This window comes from Neofelis nebulosa, chromosome 17 (assembly GCF_028018385.1).
Source record: "Neofelis nebulosa isolate mNeoNeb1 chromosome 17, mNeoNeb1.pri, whole genome shotgun sequence".
NCBI classification, from domain to species: Eukaryota; Metazoa; Chordata; class Mammalia; order Carnivora; family Felidae; genus Neofelis; species Neofelis nebulosa.
The window spans coordinates 5,802,933-5,830,271 of NC_080798.1; the positions used below are offsets into that span (position 1 = coordinate 5,802,933).

Sequence of the window (27,339 nt, forward strand, 5' to 3'; positions counted from 1 at the left end):
ACTGGACTGAGAGAGCATGACCTGAGCAGAAGTTGGTCACTCATCTGACTGAGCCTACCAGGTGCCCCTAGAATTGCTTTCTCAAGGCTCATGTGTGACCTTATGCCCAACTCTACATAGATGATAAAGCTCCCTTTTCCAAATATCCATCCTAACCTTAAATAAAAGGAAATAATTCCCCCTTACTCTGTGAGTCTGTTTTAGAAGTTATTCCCTGTGGGGGTGCCTGGGTGGCTCCGTTGGTTAAACATCCAACTCTTGATTTCCCTTGGGTCATGATCTCACAGTTCATGAGTTCGAGCCCCACATGGGGCTCAGCACTGATAGCAAGGAGCCTGCTTAGGATTTTCTCTCCCTCCCTCTCTCTCTGCCCCTGTCCCACTGGTACTATCTCTCTCTCTCTCAAAATAAACAAACTTAAAAAAAAAAACAAAAACAACCTTACCCTTCTGTCTCTTACACACCAGGGAACAACAGTGTCTTGAAAAGAGGACTTGGTATGCTGATGTTATTCCTACCATCTGGAATCTCTGCGCCTTTCACAGAACTTCCAACAGCACTATGTTGGGACAGAGCATCCAAGGGTTCACAACATCTGTGGTCCATAGGAGCCACTATGAGGAGGGCCCAGGGAAGAATTTGCCAAGTTCAGTGGAAAACAAGTGACAGTTACTAATTATGATGACTATGTATTTTGGATCTGGATTTGCTGCCCCCTTTTTTATGGTAAGACACCAACTGCTTAGCAAATAAGGATGTTTTCATTAATCCATTACACAGATGTGGAAAGGAGCATTTTAAGAGGTGCAGTCTCTTTGAAAAATGGATCAAACTCTTGAATACAACATACTCAATATGTTTGTAAATAAACTTATGGCATTACTTCTTAATGCCTCTTTTCTGAAAAAATAAATAAATAACTTTAAAAAAAAAAGTTATTCTCTGTGATCTCCTTTTTGGCTGCACATGAAGTTTCCTTTGTGTGTGATATGCCCCGATTCGAGAGACCCCCCCCCCCCCCGAAAACAAACCACCAGAGTCCAGAGTCAAAGCCAAGCAGCAAGGGTCATTTATTGCAGGTTCGAACCCGGTCCTCCGCGCACTTGTTGCCAGTGACGCTAAGAGGCCCCGAGCAAGGCTCTTACAGCTTCTTTTATAGACAGGCACAAACAAGTTAGGGATTTTTTGCGGTTACAGAGCTGTTATTGGTTGACATTTAAATTTGAACGCTCAGCAGAACTTGTTTGGTTCCCGCCTTTATTTCAAACCACTCAGCAGAACTTGATTGGTTCCTGCCTTTAGGTCAGACTACAACGGGCACGCCCTGGCTGGTTTCCAGGAATGGCGGGGGGGGGGGGGGGGGGGGGGGGGGGGGGGGGGGGGATCTTTTCTTTGCAGTTGTGAGTACACCTGGTAATTTTTCTTAGTCTCTCATGTGACAACCCCATATGGTGTAGTTTCTACCTGTGAGTCACCAGGAAGTAAACTCATGCTAGTTCAGTCATAGTAAAAAAAAAGTGGTTCTGACTTAAGTGAGTTTCACGCTTTCTGCAGTGAGATAATTTTTAACACAGTCCCATATGCTCTAATGTATTCTCTAACTTAAAAAAAGTTTTTTCTTAATGTTTATTCATTTTTGAGAGACACAGAGAGAGAGCGCGCGCATACACACACACACACACACACACACACACACACACACACACGAGTGGAGGAGGGGCAGAGAGAGAGGGACACAGAATCCGAAGCAGGCTCCAGGCTCTGAGCTCTGGGAAGGGACGGGGCTCAAACTCACAAGCTGTGAGATCATGACCTGAGCTGAAGTTGGACGCTCAACCGACTGAGCCACCCAGGCGCCCCATGTATGCTCTAACTTTAAGGTAAGAACTGTTACAGGCATACACCTTTTCTGAGTACTATGTGATGAGGTTTTGGGGGGCCAGGGGGAATAGTGGGGCTCCCAGGGTCCGGAGCCATGGCCAAGAAAGAATCTTGAAAATGTCTTTGGTGCAAAAAGGTGATTTTACTAAAAGCACAGGGACAGGACCCGTGGGCAGGAAGAGCTGCCCAGGGACTGTGAGGAGAAGACTGGTTATATATACACTATCGAGCTGGGGGGAGGTAATGTCCAGGGGAAGTTTTCAGTGAGACTTTCATATCCTAAAGAAGACCCACAGGGTACTGGAAGCCTTAGCTATTGTCAGGCTAAGGTTGTTTGCCCTCTAGCAAACCATTAGCATTAAGACTAGGAAGTTCCTGGGGCGCCTGGGTGGCGCAGTCGGTTAAGCGTCCGACTTCAGCCAGGTCACGATCTCGCGGTCTGTGAGTTCGAGCCCCGCATCAGGCTCTGGGCTGATGGCTCGGAGCCTGGAGCCTGTTTCCGATTCTGTGTCTCCCTCTCTCTCTGCCCCTCCCCCGTTCATGCTCAGTTTCTCTCTGTCCCAAAAATAAATAAAAAACGTTGAAAAAAAAAAATTTTAAAAAAAGACTAGGAAGTTCCTGGAGAAATGTTTTATTCTGCCAGCCTCAAGTATCTGTCAATGGGCTGCAGGTTATAGGGAAATTTAGTTCTATCCGCCATTTCCTTCTGCCTTTGTTTCCCCCATCACTATGGAGAGGTGATGTTGGTGCTCCAGAAAACAGTCTATAGGTTTCTGGAGATTAGGCTGTTGATAAGATTGCCTTTTTCTCGGTGATTTACTAAGATATTTGTAAACAGATGGAGACTCAGGTCCTTCAAGACTATGATCTCTATCAGTTAACCATTTGGTTTTTTTCCCTTTCCTTTGTTCTTGGGCAGCCAGGAGTGCCCTGAGGAATATCACACCTGGGAGTCAGGCAGTATTTGTGGCCTGTCAGCTTGCCTCATGCTCTCTCATCACTATGGTTATATCATACAGTATAATTTGTGTGTATTTCTTTGATAGAAAGTTTTGTGGTGAGTTACAAATATACTTATCAAATTCTAATCTGAATTAGACTTTCACAAAAGCACATTGGAGATGTTGTTAAAATGCAAATTTTATTCAGGAGTTCCGCTCTGGGATCTGAGTCTGAATTTTTTTTTTTTTTAGTTTATTTATTTATTTTGAGAGACAGAGAATGAGAGAGAGAGAGAAGCAGGAAGTGGTAGAGAGAGAGGGAGAGAGAGAATCCCAAGCAGGCTCTGAAAGGGCGGGCCTACACTGGCCGACTCCATCTTGTTCTGTGTCCTTCACCTTGACCACACCTCCTCCCCTTGAGTAACCCCCCCCTCACCTGCCTAACAGGACTCGGACCCTTCCCCAGGACCCTTCCCCAGCCAATCAGCTGAGGCCATAGCCATTACCTCACCAACTGCCCCTAGGCCCCAATAAAACCTTTGTCCTTTTGAAACTCTCTCTCCCAGGTATCTCACCGCTGCGTCGGTGCAGGTAGGGGATTGAGCTCGAGCTAGCTCGAATAAAGGCTCTTTTGCTTTTACATCGGACTTGGCTCCCTGGCGGTATTTGGGGATCACGAATTCTGGGCATAACAGCTCTGCACTGTCAGCACAGAGCCCAATGTGGGGCTTGATCTCATAAATAGTGAGAACATACCCCGAAGCTGAAGTCAGATGCTCAACCAACTGAGCTACCCTGGCACCCACTGAGCCTCCGTTTCTTTCTTTCTTTTTTTTTTAATTTTTTTTTTTAACGTTTATTTATTTTTGAGACAGAGAGAGACAAAGCATGAACGGGGGAGGGTCAGAGAGAGGGAGACACAGAATCTGAAACAGGCTCCAGGCTCTGAGCTGTCAGCACAGAGCCCACGCGGGGCTCGAACTCACAGACCATGAGATCCTGACCTGAGCCAAAGTCAGCCGCCCAACCGACTGAGCCACCCAGGTGCCCCTGAGCCTGCATTTCTTCCAAGGTATTAGCCTATGGGCCAAGGGATACATTTTTGAATAGTAAAGAGTTGAACTCCCAGGCAAGAATTCTTGGAGGACTTGGAACTGAATGGGTTTTGATGAGGAAAACAAAGGCAAGAGAAGTGTAGCCAAAATTAAATTTACAACTTGCAGCCCACTGATAGATACCTGAGACAGGCAGAGTATGACATTCCTCAAGGAACTCATGGCTGCCTTAATGTCGGTGTTTTGCTACAGAGTACAGGCAATCTTATCTTGCCAATAGCCAGACCTCCAAGGTCCAGTAAACTCCACTTGAGCATAAAAAAAAAAAATTCCTTCAAAACTTATGTTATCTCTCCTCCCCTAACTAAAAAGTATAGAACCAGTCACTCTTCACAATCCCAGTGCAAGCTCTTTCTGCCCACGGGTCCTGTACCTGTGCTATAATTAAAACACATTTTTGCACCAAAAACATCTCAAGAATTTTTTCTTGGCCTTTTGCTCTGGAACCCAAACTTCAAATCACATTAGGTTTTATAGCAATTACAGGTTCTACTAGAAGAGCAAGAAAGGCAACAACAAGCCTTCTGAGCATTTCCTATTTACTACATAGTATGTAACAGTTTTTCATAAGTTAATAAAAACATAGATAATCTAAGACAGCAAACACATTATTCTATTTGTATGCAAATATTTTTTTAAAAAATTTTAACGTTTATTCATCTTTGAGAGACAGGGAGAGACAAAGTGTGAACGGGGGAGGGGCAGAGAGAGAGGGAGACACAGAATCCAAAGCAGGCTCCAGGCTCCAAGCTGTCAGCACAGAGCCTGACACAGGGCTTGAACCCCCGACCGTGAGATCATGACCTGAGCTGAAGTCAGTCACCCAACTGACTGAGACACCCAGATGCCCCTGTATGCAAATATTTTGTCAAACATCCAGTACATGGAGTGGATCAGTCTTTTTTGTTTTTTAATGTTTATTTATTTTGAGAGAGAGAGAGACAGAGAGAGAGAGAGAGAGTATGCAGAGAATCCCAAGCATGCTCTGTGCTGTCAGCCCAGAGCCTGAGGTGGGGGCTGGATCTCATGAACCCTGAGATCATGACCTGAGCTGAAACCAAGAGTCAGACATTTCACCAACCACCCAGATGCCACTCAATCATTTCTTTTGAAGGCCATGGATTTTTGCTCTGTCATCTTCAATTTTGACTTCTCAAATTTCTCAATCCCAGCCATATTGGGTTTGTCAGTCATGGTTGCAGAGGAAGCAGAGTAAGACTCATGAGCAGGTCAAGTCTAGTCTGTGCAGTGACGACCACCAAGTGCCTAAAGATTTTATGGTTAAGTAATCTCTACACCCAAGGTAGGGCTCGAAATCACAACCCTGATTTTGCTCCACCAACAGAACCAGCCAGGTGGCCCTCTACAGGTACTTTCTTATGTTAAAGAAGACTTACAGGATCCTGGAGGTTTGGTTACTGTCCAGCTAAGGTTGCTTTATGTCTTGAGAAAAGCATGAACATTAAAGCAGTTGTGAATTCCTTGAGGAGTATCTTACTCTGCCAGTCTCAACTATTTATCAGGGGGCTGCAAGTCAGAAGGAAATTTAATTTTACCTACCTTTCTTTTGTCTTTGTTTTCCTCATCAGAAACTACAAGCAAAGGTAACTCGAAAGAAGTTTCCAGTTTAAAGGTGATAACTTCTGCACGTCGCAGTAAATCCATCTAAGATCCTTAGGAATGATTGACAGGAAAAAATATGAACTTTAAAGGGGAAATATCAGGGCGCCTGGGTGGGTCAGTGGGTCGAGTGTCCGCCTGGCTGGTCCAGTGGGTTGAGTGTCTGCCTTCGGCTCAGGTCGTGATCTCGCAGTCAGGGGGTTCGAGCCCCGCGTCAGGCTCACAGCCTGGAGCCTGCTTCGGATTCTGTGTCTCCCTCTCTCTCTGCCCCTCCCCGCTCACACTCTGTTCTGTCTCTCAAAAATGAATAAATGTTAGAAATATTTTTTTTAATTAAAAAAAATTAAAACAAAGGGGAAATATCTACCAGAGAGCCCCAAGCCAAGTAAAAGAAGTTAACATCATCTATAATGAAAGAAATTTATATCAGTGCCTAAGTCAGACTAAAGGACCTATTATCACTGGTGTGTTCTTGTGGACAGCAAAAAATAAATCAGAATATAAATCAAATTACAAGCATATGGTTGATTTATACAAAGTTCAATCACCTACAATCTCTATGTCCTGTAATATTTAATGTATTTTAAATAAAGTATCCTTTTCACATTCTAAACAGCAGGACTCCCTTTTTATTTGAGAACCTTCTGAGTTATCCTGGGTCTCATATCCATCCTATTTATTTGTGCATTTTCTTAATCCTGGTCCACACAGAGCTAATAAGGCATCTAGATGGGACCTAAATGTGAAATGGTTTTCTTGACTGATATCCCAGGACCAGACCCCATCAGCAATAGGAATCTTGGATTCAAGGCCTTCCCCTGTGAATCTGTCACAAAGGGAATATTTTCAATACTTGTAGGACTTTAACTCAAAGCGACAATTGTTGATGTGCTATTGGAGGCCAGGCTGGAGAAGGGAGAGAAAGCTCTGGGATATACAGGAGATGTGTTCTAAAGACCTAACCTTAAGTATCATTTTTTAAAAGGTGTAGGGGCGCCTGGGTGGCTCATCGGTTAAGCATCCGACTCTTGGTTTCGGCTCAGGTCGTGATCCCACGGTTCGTGAGTTCAAGCCCTGTGTTGGGCTCTGCACTGACAACACTGAGCCTGCTAGGGATTCTCTCTCCTCTCTGCCCACCCCCCACTCATGCTCACACACTCTCTCTCTCTCTCTCTCTCTCTCTCTCTCTCTCAAAAGAAATAAACTTGAAAAATATAGTACTTTAAAAAATAAATAAAATGGCTTAAAAATGAGGTGAACACATAAGGCAGAAATATCAGAGCTAGAGGAATCAACATTCGCAATTTCTAAAAGCACGGAATTTCAGGAGAAAATGATGACACAGCCTCTGACGTGGGACATGCGGCTTACCAGAGAACTGGCCATTGCTTCCGGGGGCCTCCTGTCCCACAGATGCTCACAAACTCAACTTAAAGCGTAGGAAGACTGTGCTGCCTGGACCCGATCCTCCCAGACTCGTGTAGAGGAGACCCTGTTACCTCTCCTTGAGCCAAAGCTTGCCCTCAACTCTCCTAAATTCTTGGGAATCCTTCCTGCTTAACCCTGGCCTTGCTTAGAATCACCTGGAGCAGTTGTAATTAAAACAACACTGTTGTTTCCACCCACACCAACTGACGGGGGAGGGCACCAACAACGATGGTGTTTGAAACTCCACACGTGAACCTATTGGGAAGCATTTGGGCAAGTGACCAGACGGAAAACTAACCATGGCTATTGTTGTTGTCCAAATTTTAAAAAAAAAATCATCTTATTAACATTTATTTATTTTTTGAGAGTCAGAGAGAGACTGAGCACGAGCAGGGGAGGTGCAGAGGGAGGGTGACACAGAATCGAAAGCAGGCTCCAGGCTCTGAGCTGTCAGCACGTGGCCGATGAGGGCTCAAACCCAAACCCACGAACCGTGAGATCATGACCCAAGGTGAAGTCAGTAGCCCAATGGACTGAGCCACCCAGGCGCCCCGATTGTTGTCCAAATTTAAATTCATGCCTTCTCCACTGCTCAGAGTTTTCTGGAGATATACACATTCCCCCCTCTTTCTTCTACGCAGAGGGAGCTTTCCAAATGGAGATTTCCTTTATAAATGTAAATGTCTCTTTCAAAGGAAACTTCTGTGTTTCAGAGATTTCCCTTTGTCTGCTGTTTCTTTAAAATAACAAGCCTAGGGGCACCTGGATGGTTCAGTCAGTTAAGTGTCCGTCTTCGGTTCAGGTCATGATCTCTCAGTCGGTGAGTTCAAACCCCGTGTCGGGCTCTGTGCTGACCGCTCAGAGTCTGGAGACTTTCAGATTCTGTGTCTCCCCCTCTCTCTGCCTCTCCCATGCTCATGCTCTCTCTCTGTCTCTCAATAATAAATAAATGTTAAAAAACAATTTAAAAATAAATAAAATAACCAGCCTAAACTAACCCATGTTTTGGGTGGCAAAATGCTTTCCTTCAGTAGGTAAATGCCTATTTTCATAAGTAACTGCCAAACAGTTCTCGAAAGTAAATGTAACTTTTACACTCCTATCTGCAATACATGAGAATTCTAATTCCTCTACATTTTCATGGAAAGTGGTATTATCCTTTTGTCTTAATTTTAGCCATTCTAGAAAATATTAAGTGGTTTCTCACTATAAAATATGAAGTGGCCTTGCTATATTTGTCCTGATGACTGAGAAGACTGTGTAGGAGAAGAAACATTTTGTTTTTGCATCTAGATTCCTTGGCTGATCTAATAATCAAACTGACATAAGACAGATTTGATAAAATTTGCAAGTGAGGTTCATGAGCAAATTGCTAAGAAAAAAATCTTGAGACGTTTTGGTGCAAAAACATGATTTTGTTAAAGCAAGGTACAGGAGCTGTGGGCAGAAAGAGCTGCACTGGGCTTGTGAGAAGTGACTGATTATATAACTTCTAAGTTTGTGGAGGAAGGGGGGTTAGAGATGATGTAAATTTCTAAGGAATTTTGAAGCAAGGCTTTCCAGACCTTGAAGGGCTAGCTGTTGTTAAGAGAAGGTTACTTTTAAGTCTTTGATATGATATAAACATGAAGGCAGCCATGAGTTCCTTGGGGAAGAGTCATGCTCAGCTGTCTCAGGTGTCCATCAGTAAGTAGGCTGCAAGCTGTAAGGAGACTTAAGCTACATTTCTCTTTGCCTTTGTTTCCCACACCTGATTAACAGGACAAAAATTTAATTTCTTAATTACAGGAATCCTAAAGATATGAGGCTTAAAAACAGGCAATTCATGCTTATATGCCATGCTGACTTAACAAGAAGGGGGTAGGGATTTACAGTTTCAAAAAGGGGGTAAGTAGGGGCACCTGGGTGGCTCAGTTGGTTGAGCATCTGACTTTGGCTCAGATCATGATCTCAATGTTCGTGAGTTCAAGCCCTGCATCAGGCTCTGTGCTGACAGCTCGGAGCCCAGAGTCTGTGTCTCCCTCTCTCTCTGCCCCTCTCCCACTCATGCTCTCTCTCAAAAATAACAAACATTACCAATAATAATAATAAACAAACGGGGGAAGTACATCCACAGGGAAATGGAAAGAAGAAATATTTGGTAAACTAATATTTGCCATGCCAGGCAGGTAACTCTTTCTAATATAAAAATTTGTCTCGGGGAGGGTGCGTGATGGGTATTGAGGAGGGCACCTTTTGGGATGAGCACTGGGTGTTGTATGGAAACCAATTTGACAATAAATTTCATATATTGAAAAAAAAATTTGTCTCTGGAGGGCACCTGGGCAGCTCAGTCGCTTAAGCATCTAACTTCAGCTCAGGTCATGATCTCACAGTTCATGAGCTCGAGCCCTGTGTCAGGCTCTGTGCTGACAGCTCAGAGCCTGGAGCCTGCTTTGGGTTCTGTGTCTCCCTCTCTCTCTCTGCCTCTCCCCTGCTCTCTCTCTCTCTCTCTCTCTCTCTCTCAAAAATAAACATTAAAAAATTTTTTTTTGTTTAAATTGTCTCTGGTGTAAACTCTCTTCCTGATAGAGTGATAGAGGCCCCCCATCTAATTTCTTTTTGGTACATATATCAGCCTCAGAAAAGAAGAGAATCCTTCTATGTACAGCAACAGAATAAAACTGGAGGACATTTTGTTAGGTTAAATAAGCCACATAGAGAAAAATAGATACTGTTTGAAACTACATATATGCAGGATCTTAAAAAAGTTAGAATCATAAAAGTGAAGATTAGCAATGTTTGTTGCCAGGAGCTGAGGGTGGGGAAAATGTTGAGATTTTGGTCAAGTGGTAAAAAGGTTCACATATGCAGGAAGTGTAAGCATGCAACATCAAATGTACATCATGGTGACTCTAGTTAATAATAGTGTATTGCACGCCTGAAATTTGCTAGGAGAGGGCATCTGAAGCATTCTAACACACACACACACACACACACACACACACACACATACACTTTTTTAAATTTACATCCAAATTAGTTAGCATATAGTGCAACAATGATTTCAGGAGTAGATTCCTTAGTGTCCCTTACCCATTTAGCCTCCCACAACCCCTCCCGTAACCCTCAGTTTGTTCTCCATATTTAGGAGTCTCTTCTGTTTTGTCCCCCTCCCTGTTTTTATATTATTTTTGCTTCCCTTGTGTTCATCTGTTCTGTGTCTTAAAGTCCTCATATGAGTGAAGTCATATGATATTTGTCTTTCTCTAATTTCGCTTAGCGTAATACCCTCCAATTCCATCCACGTAGTTGCAAATGGCAAGATTTCATTCTTTTTGATTGCCGAGTAATGCTCCATTGTATATATAGACCATATCTTCTTTATCCGTTCATCCATCGATGGACATTTGGGCTCTTTCCATACTTTGGCTATTGTTGATAGGGCTGCTATAAACATGGGGGTGCATGTGTCCCTTCGAAACAGCACACCTGTATCCCGTGGATAAATGCCTAGTAGTGCAATTGCTGGGTCATAGGGTAGGTCTATTTTAGTTTTTTGAGGAACCTCGATACTGTTTTCCAGAGTGGCTGCACCAGCTTGCATTCGCAACACACACACACACACACCTTAACTACAGGAGGTAAGGGACATGATCATTAGCTTGACTTGTTGGAGAAATGAATAAAGTATGCCAAAGATGGCAGATGCGGCTAAAACAAACTCTGGTCTCTAGCTTATTAGAGATCCCTCCGGGTTCTTCTTCCTTTGTTTGCTGCACGTGCAACCACCCCCCCCCCCAACACACACACACACACACACACACACACACACACACAAATGCGGAGGCTTACAAGTATAAATTACTCTACCTGCTCGCATCTGGGGCTCAGATCTTTGGAGAAAATCTCCTCTGAGCCCATCGGTGTTAAATAAATCTCTGATCCACCAAGATCTCCGAGTGCCGCTTGATTTTTCCGCCAGCGTTCCAGCCTGGTTCTGAAACAGATTGTGGCGATCTTTTTTTTTTTTTTTTAAGAGTTTATTTTTAAGTAATCTCTACACCCAAACGTGGGGCTCGGACTCATGACCCCAAGATCAGGATTCACATGCTCTTCTAACGGAGCCAGCCAGGTGCCCAACTGTGTTAATCATTTTGTAGCTAGTGCAGAGCGGGGAAGGACATCTGGTTCCGGGGATCCCAAACAGACCAGGGATTGTTTTGTTTTGTTTTGTTTTGTTTTTAAATGTTTTATTTATTTTTATTTTTTAGAGGCAAAGAGAGAGAGGGGGAGACACAGAATCCGAAGCAGGCTCCAAGCTCTGAGCTGTCAGCACAGAGCCCCACGCGGGGCTAGAACACACAAACTGTGATCAGGACCTGAGCCAAAGTTGGATGCTTAACCGACTGAGCCTCCCAGGCACCCCCAGACCAGGTTTGACCACTAGCTGCTGACAAAATCCAAGGCAGAAGAGCAGTGGTGGAACAGGAAAGGGATTTCCTTCAGTGGGACCAAAGGGGATATGCAGGTGAGCCGGACTCTAATTTCCAAACATCTGCTCTCCTTATCCTGTAAAGTGTATGCCTTCACTCTGAAATCCTAGACCCCTATCGATGTGGGGAACAAAGGCGAAAAAAAAAATCAATCTCCTTGCAACTTGCAGCCCATTGACAAACCTTGAGACAGAGTGATCTTCTAGGAACTTAAGCGCCTCCATGTTAATAGTTTGCTAAGGGCAAAAGGCAATCTTTTCCTTCCTCCCTTCCTTCCTTCCTTCTTTCCTTCTGAAGGACAGAGAAAGCAAGCAGGGGAGGGGCAGAGAGAGAGGGAGAGAGAGAATCCTAACCAGGCTCCACCCTGTCAGCCCAGAGCCTGACATGGGGCTCCAATCCACAAACTGTGATATCATGACCTGAGCTGAAACCAAGAATCTGCCACTTAACCAACTGAGCTACCCAGGCACCTCAGCAGTCTTTTGCTTTAGCTTGACATTATCCCAAGCACCACACCCCCTCCCAAGATGCTGTAAGTCTCCTTTAACATATAAAAATACCTTTGGAAACTTCCTTTAACTCTACTCCACGATAATAGGTTGGCAATCATGCTCCAAGCATATGGCCCACTGATATACATCTGAAGGGTCTCATGACTGAGTTTTTAGTAAACAGTAATAAATGACCTTTTCTGAACAACAGGTAGTCCCTCAAGGTCCTGGAAACCTTGTTTCCAAAATTCCTTAGAGACTTACACTATCCCTAACCCCCTCCCCACCTGAAGGTATATAACCAGTCACTCTTCACAGTCCTAGTGCAGCTCTTTCTGCCCACGGGTCCTGCCCCTATGTCTAAATAAAACCACCTCTGCACCAAAGTCGTCTCAAGAATTCTTTGTTCACTTCTGAACCCCAACATTGCCACATCACCTACCCCCTTGTCTTTACCTCAGAATGACATATATACCTCATTTTACCTGTGTTTAAAATTTCCATGCCTATGTGGTATTCATCATAGGTACAGTATTAAAATTTATTTTCTCATGTTAATCTGGTCTCATGTCAATTTCTTTTTTTTTTTTTTTTTTTTTTTTTGAGAGAGTGAGCACAAGCAGGAGAGAGGAGCAGAAAGAAAGGGAGAGAGAGAATCTATCAGTGCAGAGCCTGACACAGGGCTCAATCCCACAAACCATGAGATCATGACCTGAGCTGAAATCAAGGGTCAGATGACCAATCAACTGAGCTACCCAGATGCCCCAGGATCCTTAGTCTAGAAGGACCCTTGAGGGGACAGGTCTACTCTAGCTCCCCAACAATGGTAATTAGATGTTTGTCCTGCCAACAGATGGGTCACTGAGATAAAATGTACCTCTGGTAATAACCAGAGTTTGGAAAGGGCCCCCAGTTTAGATTCCTCTGTGTCATTAAGGGAGAAGCAAAATTTCTCTTGAGCCTACAGGGTCTCAATTGTCTTCAGCTGAAAATAATCCACGTGCCAAAGTGGCACATTCTGGCAGGGGCGGGGGAAGCGGGGTGCTGTCCCAAACCCTTTCAAAGCACAGAATTTAATGAGGAAGAAATCAAGGCACCAAACCATACAATCTTTGCTCCTGTATATCTGTTTTTAGATTTCATCAAAACATTAGCACTACCATTGAGACATGGGAGGAGCAGTAAACCAAACCTCTGACATCCTCTAATCAGTTCAGTGAGGCCACAGCCCAGGGTGGGGCCAGAGATGGAAAAGCTTCTGGAGAGAGGGCTCTGGGTGGAGCTGGGGAGGCAGATTGCTCTAGGCTTCTGAGCTCCCTGCCTGTGGGGTATTTATTCCCAATTCTGTCTTCCTACATTTGCCTAGTAAAAACTTTGTATGATTATATTTCACTTAAGCCAATTACCTACTTTACAACATAATAATAAGCAATTTAACATAAACTCTTAAGAGTTTTCTGGGACAATCCCACCAGAAACTAAAGTTGGCCCTTGAAAAACATGGGTTTGAATTTGCGCCAGACTACTGAGACATGGATGTTTTTCAACAAATACAGTACAGTACTGTATTTTCCTTTTGATTTCCTGAACACTGTCTCTAGCTTTCTTTATTAAGACTCTAGTATATAATCTGCATATAACACACAAGATACATGTTAATCGATTGTTTATGTCATTGGTAAGGCTTCCAGTCAACAGTAGCCTGGTAAGAGTCAAGTGTTTGGGTGTTCACATCTGCAGCACATATACTAAAAATGGAATAGTACAGATTAGCGTGGCCCCTAGAATGACATGCAAATTCATGAAGCATTCCATATTTAAAAAAAAAAAAAAAAAAGAGCTAAGTTTTTAGGGACTCAAAAGTGACACACAGATTTTCATCACCGTGGGGTCAGTGCCCCCAACCTCCGTGATGTTTAAGGGTCAAGTAGATCTTATTCTTAACAAGGTAAACAAATACTACGACTACAAAACTCTTTTCTTTGTGGATGGCCTTCAGGGGCCACAAGAGTACTCATAAAACCACAGAGAAATGAACCCATAGTCCCGTGAACCACCCCTTCCTTGCACTGACCCCACAGTCTGGAATTCAACCGTGTAACCATTTGCTCTAGACTGGAAGTCTCTAGATGGTAGGGGCCATTGCTCTTCATCTGTTTTTCTCATGACCACATTAAGTAGACACAATCACTTTCTCTAGCAGTTTGCAAGCCTCCTCAGTGTTCATCCCAGAACAAGGAACCTGGACTAACTCACACCTGGGTGCCATGGAGATTCCTTCTATGGGGGAAGAAGAGGACCCTGAATGACTCACCCCACCTCCTCTGAGATAGAAGCAAATTCAAATACTGTTGTCATCCAGACCCCAGTCTGCACACGATATTCCCCACATCCTAAACAGTCCCCGGTGCTGGAGAGAGTGTCCCCAGTGAGACTGACCTGCTGCCTCCAGAGTGATGAAGAGGAGAGACTAGGGGTGGGTCTGTGGCATCAGGTAGATCTTGGATCTGCTAGGTTGAGAGCACCCATGGCCCCAGGTGTGATACAGCCTGTCCCTGAGCAGGACACTCTTATGTAAGATGTCTCTACACCAGTAACACAGTTTACACTTAGGTTTAATTGTGGTCATGGCTCTGGATATTTTGAGTCCTGACCTCCCATGCCTAGGGACCTTCTCCCCTCTTGACATGGCATCAAGGCAGGGCTTACGTCCCTGAAAAGGGCTGCTTTTGCTGCCCATACTCGTTGGCACTGAACTGGACAGCAGGAGCACCTCACACAGCTGCAGCAGATCACTGAATGAAATCTGGACAACACTGGGGGCCCGTTCCGGTGAGGACTTTGACTTCATGTCTCTGTCCATCTGTCAAGCTCAAGAAAACATGTCCCCTGGATTACCTGCATGTGCTCAAAAATCTTGCCTTCTCTCATGAATCCCAAGTAGAGAAGAGACTCTGTGTGCAGATTCTAGGTGGAATTGTACCTCTATCTTTGTGGTTGCTACAGAGATAGGAGGGAGTCCCGAGGGGAGATGATGCTCTAACCCATCTTAAAGATCCCCATGCACTGGATGCAGAACTTGTTGCTGCAGGGGTGACGGGGTGGCTCCGTTGGTTGAGCATACAACTCTTGACTTTGGCTCAGGTCATGATCCCATGTTTCGTGAGTTCCAGCCCCACATGGGGCTCTGCACTGGCAGCAGGGAGCCTCTTTGGGATTCTGTCTCCCTTTCTGTCCCTCCCCTGCTTGCTCTCTCTCTCTCTCTCTCTCTCTCTCTCAAAATAAACAAATATAAACTTAAAAAAACAAAAAAAGAATTTGAATCTGCAGTGTTAGGTCTCTGTAGGGAAGGGGAAGCAGCAGGTATTCTCTTCACATGTACGGACATTTGGGCAACAGATGGAGGCAGTTCAGAACCTCAGGTCAACTTGGTGCATGCACTTATCTCCCTGGGATTCCCAAGCCCCACTGTCTCCATCAGTTTTAGGTGTGAACATTAAAACAAGCTGGAACTGCTGATGGTCACCCTGTGATGTTGTCTTCAATGGAATCTGGTCTAACTTTGCTCTAGTGGAGACAGTAGGACTCATATAAGCAAAGACATCTTCCTGCGTGCGGATTTTGGGGCATCTGAGCTCTGTGCTGCACAACTGTGGGTTAGAGCTGGAAGCCCCAGAAGGAATTGGGAAGAGGTACTCTGTGAAATGCTCCTCCAGAGGGGGTCTAATGGGCACCTGAAGTGGTTAGGTGGGGATTGGTAGTTCTGGTCAGTGGTGAGGGGAACAGAATTAAAAACAAAATGTCCTCCCAAACCAGAAAACCTCCAGACAAAAGCAGAAGAGAAAGAGAACACTTTTATTACAGAATAAGCATTAAACTGGAATGTGATGCCAATTACAGGCAATCCACTAAGTGATTTAAGACCAAAAGAAATCTAACGTTTTTGGATAGCCAAGCAGATACATATACTTATCATATTTGTGTGATAAGGTAAATAACAGGCCTCAAGTAAGAGGATTGGACAGCATTTGCTATTTGGGGTGACTGTGTGCTGACTGGCCTATTCCAAGTTACAGTAAACCCACATCTTTAGGACAGGAAGTATTTTTTTGCACCATGGAACTTTTTCCTGCTGGACTTAGGCTCCTACCCTTCATGCAGAAATGGAGCAGCGGGCATGCTATCCCTTGATGTTCACACGTCAAAGAGCTAGATCCCATGCATTTGAGAAAGATATTCGTCGACCTGAAAGTTGAAGAAAGCTTTCTTCAGCTTAAAAAGATTTACATATATTTCAAAGATATGGAGAAACAAATGACAAGATTGGTAAAGTGAATATTCCAAGAAAAGGGAGGTGATGGAAAATCTCTTATTTTTGGCTCGGAGTATTAGGCTTCCTGGGTTGTTTGTCCTTACCACAGCCAGGCCCAAGGCCCTGACCACCTAGGGCTCGTTGACATGTGGATTCCCGCAGGCCCAGGATTCAGGCAGCTGGCGGTGGCCTCGAACTCACTTTGCTCCTGCAGAGGGGTTAGATAAGGAAGGAGGAGGCAGTGCTGGACAAGGCTCAGCAAGGACACGAGTAGGGAGCCTGCACAGGCTTGGTGTTAGGACTGCTACTGCCGTAGACACGGATTCAGGTTGGGGTTGGGTGTGCTCTGCCTTACTCCTGTGTGCATGCAGGCACATGGCATTCTGAGGGCTGCTCCATGAGCCTAGGTTGCTGCAGGAGACTCGGGGCCCGAGTGTGGTATATGCCAGGTTTGCTGGGGGCACTTGTGAGGGTTTGGGTGGAATTTCTAAGAGCACAGGCTCTGTGGCCCCTCTTCTTGAGAGGGGAGGTGTGTGTGTGTGTGCGTGTGTGTGTGTGCGTGTGTGTGTGTCTATTGCTGGGGAGCGGTGTGTCATTGCTTAGTACACATGTGTGGGTAGACAGAAGTCCATGGTGACTGCACAGTGGGTGAAGGGGACTCAGGGCCAGAATTCTGTCCTCCAGAAACTCCCCAGTGCACAGCTTCCTCCCCAGTCCACTGCGTCACAGGATGATCCGTGGTCTGAAGGCCTGGAGCGGGTGAGTGGCGTCTCCCTCCAGCCCAGGTCCCTGCAGCCAGGTCTGAGTCAAGACAATGCACTCAAGTGTCCTGCCGCAACCAGGTTCACTCTCTGGAGACATTTGGTCCAAATGGCAGGGCTTTAGAACGACGACACGCCTCTCCTTTGGGCATCTCTCACGGGGCGGCATCAGGAATTATTGTAGCTGAGCGTGAAGGTGTCTTCACAGCTGTGTTTGAAGTGAGCAAAAGGACCACAACAGAGGACAGCTGGGGACAGAAGGAAGCCTTTGACGGCAGTGCCATCCACACGTCTGTGAGTTGTTGAGTTGTCTCGTACACAACGTAAGTCGTGATCGGTGTTAAGTAATAAAGCAGATTATAACTGCACTAACCGACCAGGTTGTGCTCATCGTCCCTTGGGTTGTATGTGCATGCCTGTGTCTTCCTGGACTTTGTGCTGCCACAGGCCTTTGATCTCTGTCCGTTAGGTACTTGTATTTCCTCACATCTTTAAATAGCTAATAAAAAACTCACTGGGGAGGGTGCCTGGGCGGCTCAGTCGGTTGAGCATCTGACTTCAGCTCAGGTCATGATGTTGTAGTTGGTGGGTTCGAGCCCTGCACCGGGTTCCACACTGTCAGCACAGAGTCCGCTTCAGACACTCTGTCCCCCTCTCTTCTGCCCCTCCCCTGCTCGTGCTTGTGTGCGTGCTCTCCTTCTCTCTCAAAAATAAACATTAAAGGGGCGCCTGGGTGGCGCCGTCGGTTAAGCGTCCGACTTCAGCCAGGTCACGATCTCGCGGTCCGTGAGTTCGACCCCCGCGTCTGGCTCTGGGCTGATGGCTCGGAGCCTGGAGCCTGTTTCCGATTCTGTGTCTCCCTCTCTCTCTGCCCCTCCCCCGTTCATGCTCTGTCTCTCTCTGTCCCAAAAATAAATTAAAAACGTTGAAAAAAAATTTAAAAAAAAAAATAAACATTAAAAAAAAAAAAAAACCAAACCCTCTTTGGGGAAATACATGATTCTAGGTCTGGGACAGACCTGAGAGTCTGGAAGCATCTTATACTGGTATAAAAATGGAAACTTCCCAACCCCCCCCCCCCCAAAAAAAATTGGAACATATCAAAGCCACATGAAAGAAAACCTTTAAGGACTCCTGATGCCCAAAGCTGGAATAATTTGAGCGATAAAATAAATAGCATCATACTGGATTATAATACCTACTGTAAGTTAACATACATGAGTTCATTCTGACATGAATAAATAATTGAATAAACAAATAAATGAGGAAGGGACAAATCTTCCTGGCAGAAAAATGCTAACGAGAATATACATATATTCTCACACACACACAGATATATACATATACATATACATATACATATACATATACATATACATATACATATACATATATATGCCTCCTTTCAGGAAAAAGGCATTAATTTAACTCCCCTTGGTTTTCTTTTGGGATGAACTTAGTGACTTCTAAACAAGTATGGAAATGGGAACACAGTAACTTCATGAAGATACCTGGCAAGCATCAGCTGAACCAAGGGATCACGGTTAACAGCACCAGTGATACATCAAGATTATTTCCTGAATCTCCGATATGATATGACAGGAGATTGGGATATTCTTCTAACAATCTACGAACATATTCTAATCATTAAAAAATAATCAGACAAACTCAACTTTAGTGACATGCAAAAATAACACCTGACCAGACTTCCCCTAACTCACTAAAACCATGAAAAACTAGGAAGGGTTAAAATACTGACACAGCACAAGGGACACTGAGGAGATATGATGACTAAGGAAAATGTGGTATTCTGAAATGGATCCTGGAACATGAAAATATATTGTTACAACTGGTGAAATGCAAATAAAGCGTGAAGTAAATTAACAGTGCTGCGCCGATGCTGGTCCTCAGTTTTGTCAACGGTGTCATGGGGGTGCCTGGCTGGCTCAGTCAGTAGAGCATGGGACTCTTGATCTCAGGGTCATGAGTTTGAGCCCCACATTGGGGGTAGGGATTATATAAACAAACAAATAGAAAGAAGTATCTTGGTAATGTACAACATTAATATGTAGATACACTCAGTGAGAAGGTATATAGGAAGTTTCTGTATTATCTTTGCTACTTATCTGCACATATAAATTTATTCCAAAATAAAAATTTACATTAGAAATTGTAACTGCTTGTAATTTAATTATAGAGAATTACATTACATTATTGGCATGTTTAAGTTAATATCCTTTGTTGTTGCTGTTATTCTGAAGTTATCCAGTGTGCTTCCTTGGTGATTTCAAAAGCAATATAACTCTTCATTAAACAAAACCAGTTTCGTATCTTTTGCCCCCAAACTGTTACTACAGGTGACCCTTGAACAACATGGGTATTTGGGCTGTCAACCCACTGTGCAGTTGACAATGCATGTATAACTTTTTTTTTTTTTTTTTGAGAGAGAGGGAGAGAGAAAGAGAATGCATGAATGGGGGAGGGGCAGAGGGAGAAAGAGAATCTTAAGCAGGCTCCATGGCCAGCATGGAGCCCCATGCGAGGCTTGATCTCGTGATTGAGAGATCACGACCTGAGCCAAAATCGAGTCAGACCCTCAACCGACTGGGCTACCCAGTGCCCCATAACTTTTGATTCTCCCAAAACTCAACTAATATTGACCAGAAGCCTTACCAAAACCATAAGTCTATTAACACCTATTTTGTATGTTATATATATTATGTACTGTTTTATATCTTCATACATATTATATAATTTATTCTTACAATAAACCTAGAAGAAAATGTTATTAAGAAAACCATAAGAAAAATACATTTGCAGTACTGTACTATAAAAAAATCTATACATAAGTAGACCTATGCAGTTCAAAAACCATGGTTCAAGGGTCAACTGTATACAATATTATAAATTGATTTATAAGTTTGTGCTAATTTATCATTTTCATGTAAATATTATATAGATATATAATACCTGTCAATGACCATTCAAGGGTCTTAATAAAATGCTGAATAATTTTCTATTGGGTTTATATACTAAAGGTCCACATTTGGATAGCAACATAAATAATTCTATCACATTTGTTTCTCAATGAGACCAACTATAAAAATTATGTATAATCTAGGTTTCATTCTAATTTATGGTATATGAAATTCAAGTGATAAAATATTTTATGGTAGAAAGTAATCATCACTAGAGTTATATACAAATTTTATATATATATATTTGAAAATATTATATATAGATTTTAGAAAAAATTAACTGAAAATAATAAGTGATTTGGGAATAAGATATAAGACAATGCAACATGGAAATTCAAGGCATTACATTTTGTTCATTCAATAAATTGAAATGAGAGAAATACAGGATGAACCTTAAAATAACATGAGATTTTTTTTTTTTTTGAGAGGAAGTATGCAGAGGGAGAGGGAGCAAGAATCGTAAGCAAACATATTTGAGCCCGAAAAATGCTGAAACCCTTAATTTTTCTCCTATCTGAACCTCTCAAGTGGGATGTTAACTTTTCCAAATGTCTTCTCTAACTTCACAAGAGAAAACTGTCTCCCTATGAACAACAGATTACAGATATTTTCAAGAGAGACTTAATTATACTTCAGCAATTTCCACTCAATCACATTGGGTGCACAGAGGGAGATGATTCAGTGAGCTCCTTCCAACTCCCTATTACATGCACAGAACTGCTGTGAAGCAACTATACTAATCATGCAAATTTCTCTGTGATTTCTGTAGAGCAGATTGAATAGCAAATTAATTTATGAGTCATAGTCTTAAGGATCATAAAAGTTAGACTTTATTACTGCTTGGAACAAATTCCAACAATCATCATCAGAGTTTTTATGAAAATATATGCATGCAAATACACACTTTCACATGTATAAACACGCACACATGTTGTTATGCATACATATACAGATACACACACATACACATACGTACACAACACACAGAATCCAGTATGTTAGAAATGTTCTCTGTAGAAAGTAAACAAAAGATGAAGTTTAAAAATCTAAACATATTAGAAAAAAGCATTATATATTTATAAATTATAATGAAGATATGAAATGTAATAAAACTGTACAAAACACTTACATATTGAATACCTTAAATAATATTCATTGATACCATAAAAGAAACTGATTTTATTAATCAAAATGAGACAGTACATTCTAATGAGGTTGTTTTTTTGTTTAAGTAAACTCTATGCCCAAAATGGGGTTTGACCCGTGTAGAATAAATTCTAAACTGAATAATATTGATGGAAGAAACAACGGGGATAATCTATCAAAGAGCCCCCCCCCACCCAACAAACACACACAAACGTACCCTGATGACATGGCTTAACAGTGAGGAGGTTATGTTCATAGGTAAACCAATAGTATTTAAGCCGTTCAAAAGTAAAGAAGGACGCCTGAGTGACTCAGGAGGCTCAACATCAGACTCTTGATTTCGGCTCAAGTCATGATCTCAGAAGGTAAGATCGAATCCTGTGTCAGGCTCCACACTGGGCATGAAGCCTGATTGGGATTCTCTCTCTCCCTCTCAAAATAATAAACATTTAAATATATACATATTAAAAAAAAAAAGAAAACATATAGAAGATGAACATGAGTATCTTGTACTGACAGAAAGTAAGAAAGTTAAAAAGTATATACATATCCGAGTATGCCAAATGGCCAAAGCTGGAACAATCTGAATAAGACAATAAATGTCAGTTTCAAATTATAATGCAAAATATTAGAAACTATATGTGAGGGGCACCTGAGTGGCTCAGTCGGTTGAGCGTCCGGCTGCAGCTCAGGTCATGATCTCACGGTTGTGAGTTCGAGCTCCACGTCAGGCTCTGTGCTGGAGCCTGGAGCCTGCTTGGGATTCTGTGTCTCTTTCTCTGTCTGCCCCTCCCCTGCTCACACTCTGTCTCTCTCAAAAATGAAGAAACATTAAAAAAAAAAAAAAAAGTGAAAGTATACTGATATAAATAATAGTACAATCAATAACTTCCAAATGCTACTACTCTAGCTGTTCCAAGTTTGATGAAAGACTCCTCCTTAAAATTGCTTCATAAAATCGGAAATGTAGGAGATGACCCTAAATCCATTTCTTGTTAACAGAGCCAACTGGTATCAAGACTTAGAACAAATTACCTTCTAAAAAAAAAATTTTTTTTTTAATGTCTATTTATTTTTGAGAGAGACAGAGTATGAGTGGGGAAGGGGCTGAGAGAGAGGGAGACACAGAATCTGAAGCAGGCTCCAGGCTCTGAGCTGTTGTTAGCACAGAGCCCGATGTGGGGCTCGAAGCCACGAATGGTGAGATCATGACCTGAGCTGAAGTCAGAGGCTTAACTGACTGAGCCACGCAGGCACCCCAGAACAATCTACCTTCTAAAGACTCCCCACATACATTTAACTTGATGAAACGAAACGTCTGTTTGCTTCCTACCTGCACACTTTCTAAGTATCAGCTGACATGTCTTCTTGCTTGTTTTCCTTTGTCTTCTGCAATTCATTGTTCTAATGTTTACCTGAAAGTATTTTACATGCTCATCTTTCTCCAGAAGTATTTTCATATTTCAGTTGTTACTGAAACAGATGCACTTCCTGTCTTTTTCACAACTCAATCTACAAGGAGACTGGCTTGTAATTGTGAGTAGGATTCTACTGGGAATGAATATATCAATGACCAAACATGGTAAAAAACATACAATTTATATGTTTCTGGTGAGATGGGGTAGTTGTGTATTTCTTCTAGTACATGTACAGAAGAGTCTAGATACACAGGGGTTACAACTTAAGAGAATAAAGGGGCTGACAGTTGGGAAACAGATATTGATTAAGGCAGAGGTGTTCACCAGCCACCAAGTGGTCTTGCCAAAATAAGAAAAACAAATGTAAATGATGGAAGAGAGGGTATAAAAAGATACAAAGGTGCTTACCAGGACAAGGATGGTTTGAGTGGCTCTGGTCTCGGGAGAATCTAGATGACAGGTTGTTCCTATGAACGTGTTGGACCCTCTGCTTGTGTGTGTAAAGGATGAAAACCATGGAGCCGCTGGCCCAGGACATGAGCCCCAAACACAAAACATCAGGAATGGATGTGACAGTTGCACATAGGAAGTCTGTACCTTTGTCATGAAGTGTAGCTGAACAGTACTTAAAGTCTATAGTTGTGATGTTTTCATTACTCCCATTTTTTAATCACATACATAGGTACTATGATATTTACCAACATGTGCAGAATCCAGCACAAAATGGTGGAGGGGCCAGTGTACTTCAGGGCTTTCGCTTTCATCTCTGCCCACCTGGAACTCCTGGGACTGATGGTGATGGCCTGGAAGATACTCAAGAGGCAGGTAGTGCCAATGGACACACCCCTGGCCACTCTGTGCATATAGAAAACAACTTTGCATCCAAAGTCATTGAGAAAATATCTCAACCCAAAAGCTGCCATGGTCTCCGGGATTCCTCTCGAGAGAATACCAAAGAGTTGGCTACAGTCAAGTGCCTGAAAATCACATCTGTGGATCTTGACCTACCTTCACTGAAGCAAAGGGACGTATAATGATGTAAGAGTGAGAAATTCCCCAGGATTCCAATGGTAATCTGGACCAGGAAGATTACTGCAATTTTCAAATCCACAGACGTCATTCAGTTATTTTCCAGGGCTCAATATTCACTTTCGCAAATAAGAGGATTCTGTGTGGAGACACCGGGAATGCGCTACAATTTTCAAGAAAAATTAAATCCCAAAATCTCTACTTACTCTTACTTTTCCCTGATAACTTATTTCTAATATATATTCTTCTTTTGTTAAGAGATTTTTCCAAGTTTGATGTATTTCCTTATACAGCACTTGCAATGTATGGGTCTCTGTTATTAATGCTTTATTTATAACATTTAATATTTACAACTCTCCAAGTTAGTACCTAACATTATCTTCCTTTTACAGATGAGGAGAATTTATAGTGTTTTTGTTGTTGTTGTTAACTCCCAACGTGGGGCTCAAACTCACGACCCAGAGATCAAGAGTTGGTCATAAGCTCTACTGACTGAGCCAGCCAGGTGCCCCCAGATAAGGAGAATTTAGCTGAAAAGAGGTTAAGTGACTCAACTAAATGTTAGTAGTAGAGCCATGGTTTGAACCTGAGTAGCCGGGTTGCAGTGACATTGGCCGTTGGCATCGTACTACTTTCTCAGATCTTGTATTCTTTAAATAATCCAAATATACTTACACATTGTCATATTTGAAACTTGCTGTATTTTACATTTAATTGTGCTAATTAATTATTTTTTTAGTATTTAGGCTATTGACTAGCACCACTAGCAAGACCATCGAAGGTCTTACAATGCAGATGCACTAAATAATTCTCCAGTATCAAATTGACTGTAGAATATAGGTCAGTGGCGTCTGGGTGGTTCAGTCACTTAAGGGTCCAACTTTGGCTCAGGTCATGATCCTGAAGTTCCTGAGTTCGAGCCCCGCATCAGGCTCTGTGCTGACAGCTTGGAGCCTGAAGCCTGCTTCAGATTCTGTGTCTCCCTCTCTCTCTGCTCCTCTTCCACTTGTGCTCTGTTCCCTCCCCCACCCCCCAAATAAATAAACATTAAAAAACAATTTAGCTAAAAAAAAAAAAATTAGAATATGGGTTAATATGGGGATAGCAAAGTAATGAATCATATCATTTATTTTTTCCAGTGAGATCTACCATATAAATTATTGCATACTATGGGTTTTTTTTTTTCTCCTAAGCAGTTGAATTTGAAATTTAAGTAAGTACTGAAATATGTTTAGGGTAAAAACTCAATTAGTCTTTATTTCATGTAAAAATATAAAACATATAAAAATATAAAACAAGTCCTATGCAAGATGGAATTTGAGACATGAAATCTTATGCGCTGAAAAAATTCAAATAGGAGAACACAGGGATGAGTCTGAAAATGACACATTAGAGTATTACAAGCTAGAGAAAATATCAGAAGGCACATTTGTGATTGAAAAATGCCAAGTCCTTAGTTTACTCTGCCATCTAAACCCTCAAGTTAACTTTTCCTTGAAGGCTGCTTCACTAACTTCATGGAGGAAAACTGTCCCACCTTGATCAATAGACTATGGGTATTTTCAAAAGAGAGATAAGGGGCGCCTGGGTGGCTCAGTCGGTTAAGCGGCCAACTTCGGCTCAGGTCATGATCTCGCAGTCCGTGAGTTCGAGCCCTGCGTTGGGCTCTGTGCTGACAGCTCAGAGCCTGAAGCCTGTTTCAGATTCTGTGTCTCCCTCTCTCTGACCCTCCCCCGTTCATGCTCTGTCTCTCTCTGTCTCAAAAATAAATAAACGTTAAAAAAAAAAAAAAGAGATAATTAACACCTCCATTAAACACACCAAACCTAAGTAACAGAAAAATCACACGCCAGCAAGTGTCACTTGACCACACTGTTCATACAGGGAGGAATGGTTCAATGAGCTCCATCAAACTCATCACATCTACACAACTCTTACTGAAATAACAATGCTAATCCTGGAAATCACTCCATGATTTCTATAGAACAGATTAACTTCTGAATTATAGTCTTAAGGATCATAAAAACCAGAATCCACTAATGCTCAGAATGAAGCCCAACCATCATCATCAGTGAAGATCACAGTAAGATAAACATTAGGAACAACTGGAGATTGATATAGGGTCTCAGACCTCTGGTTCCTCTCCCCAAGTTCAGCCTGTGCCTCAGAAAATATTATTTCTTCCTGTATGGGGCTGTTTCTGTGTCACTTTCTACCCTCAGAAGAATCCCTTCCCCAGACAGGAGCATTTCCCCGGACTGTGATATACCTCATCTCTAAACATAATCTGTGTCTCAGGCTGAAACAGATAAATACTCACGTATCTCTTTCCTGCTGCTGGGACAGTGAGCTCAGTGTGACAGTCATGACACCCTTTGCTCATGTGGGAGGGAGGCAGCCAGACCCCATGATAAGAGTCTGTGATTCTGTGATCTCAACTCTCCAGAACTACAATCATCACTTTGCGGGCAGTTCCAATGACGCTGTACAATGTGGCAGCTGAAATTAATCTTAAAAAAAAAAAAAAAAAAAATCCTTCCAGTTCCCAATTCCCAGAAACAATTAGAGTTTCTAGTTAGCCTCTCCAAAGAGACAGACTGAATGTTTTGGAGGAGTGTTTTCCTTTTCCATAATAGCTGGGGATAGACAGAGTCTCACTTGGTAGAAATAGAAAAATGTTCAGATCTGGCCCAGGAGAGAAGAGCAGTGAAGCACAAGTATTTAATCAGACCCTGCACTTCCTGGAGAATGTCACCGTCCTTGAAATATAATTGTCTGTTTATGCTCAGGCTCCTAAGCTGAAAAATAAGGCACGTTCTGAGCAGGGACAAGTAAGGATACAAAAGGCCCAGGGAGGATTTTTCAAGAAGAGCGAAAGGAAGGCTGTGATGCAACAAACATGTATCACAAATCATTAGATATGCTTTGTACAACTTGGTGCAGTTAACTGGAAAGTCCAGTCGACATGGACATTTCTAGGAATGTGTACTTCATGGTACTGACCCCAGAAGAAGTACAAATTCTGAAGTGAACCCTGTGCACGGGCCAGTGGGGGGGGGGGGGGAGCGGCGGAAACAGCAATATTTGTACAGGAAGTCTTTCACAAAGACAGCACCAGATGATAGTTTATCAGTGATACTCTATTATTCTTCACTATCAGATAGATCCATGTTACTTGGGCCATTCACAAATGTTATGTTTACTATACTTCAAAAGAATAATGCTTGCAAATAATTTCCCAATATCTTACAAAGATTGCCACCAATATTTAACAAATCTCACATACATAAGGGATCCCAAATTATTAAATATATTTGCAAATACTGTCACCAATAAAAGATTACAGCATAGGGGCACCTGGCTGCTAAGTCTGTAAAACATGTAATTCTTGAGTTGTGAGTTCAAGCCCCAACGTGGAGGGACAGTTTACTTAAAAAAAAAAAAAAGAAGGAAAGAAAGGAAGAAAGAAAAAGAAATTAAGGAGGAAGACAGATGATCATGTTGGTAACTGCAAACCAAGATATTTGGCAGAATTTTATAGGTGACAATGACAAAAAAAAGTAATATTAGGATGTCCTTAAGTTGATAAATATCACTGATTTCTTCTATTAAGTTTATTTATTCTGAGAGACAGCGAGCGAGCATGCATGAATGATGGAGGGGCAGACAGACAGGGAGAGAGAGAGAATGCCAAGCAGACTGCACACTGTCAGCACAGAGCCTGACGCGAGGCTCAAACTCACC

At 42.6% G+C, this 27,339-nt stretch overlaps 3 pseudogenes; 2 read left to right on the forward strand and 1 right to left on the reverse strand.

Moving 5' to 3' along the window:
* Nucleotides 1-513: 513 nt before the first annotated feature.
* Nucleotides 514-880, forward strand: LOC131499606 (cytochrome c oxidase subunit 7C, mitochondrial-like; annotated as a pseudogene).
* Nucleotides 881-13,675: 12,795 nt separating this feature from the next.
* LOC131500564 (U6 spliceosomal RNA) lies at nucleotides 13,676-13,772 on the forward strand (annotated as a pseudogene).
* An 8,467-nt stretch (nucleotides 13,773-22,239) lies between these two features.
* On the reverse strand, nucleotides 22,240-27,006 carry LOC131499595 (vomeronasal type-1 receptor 4-like; annotated as a pseudogene).
* Between the last annotated feature and the right edge of the window lie 333 nt (nucleotides 27,007-27,339).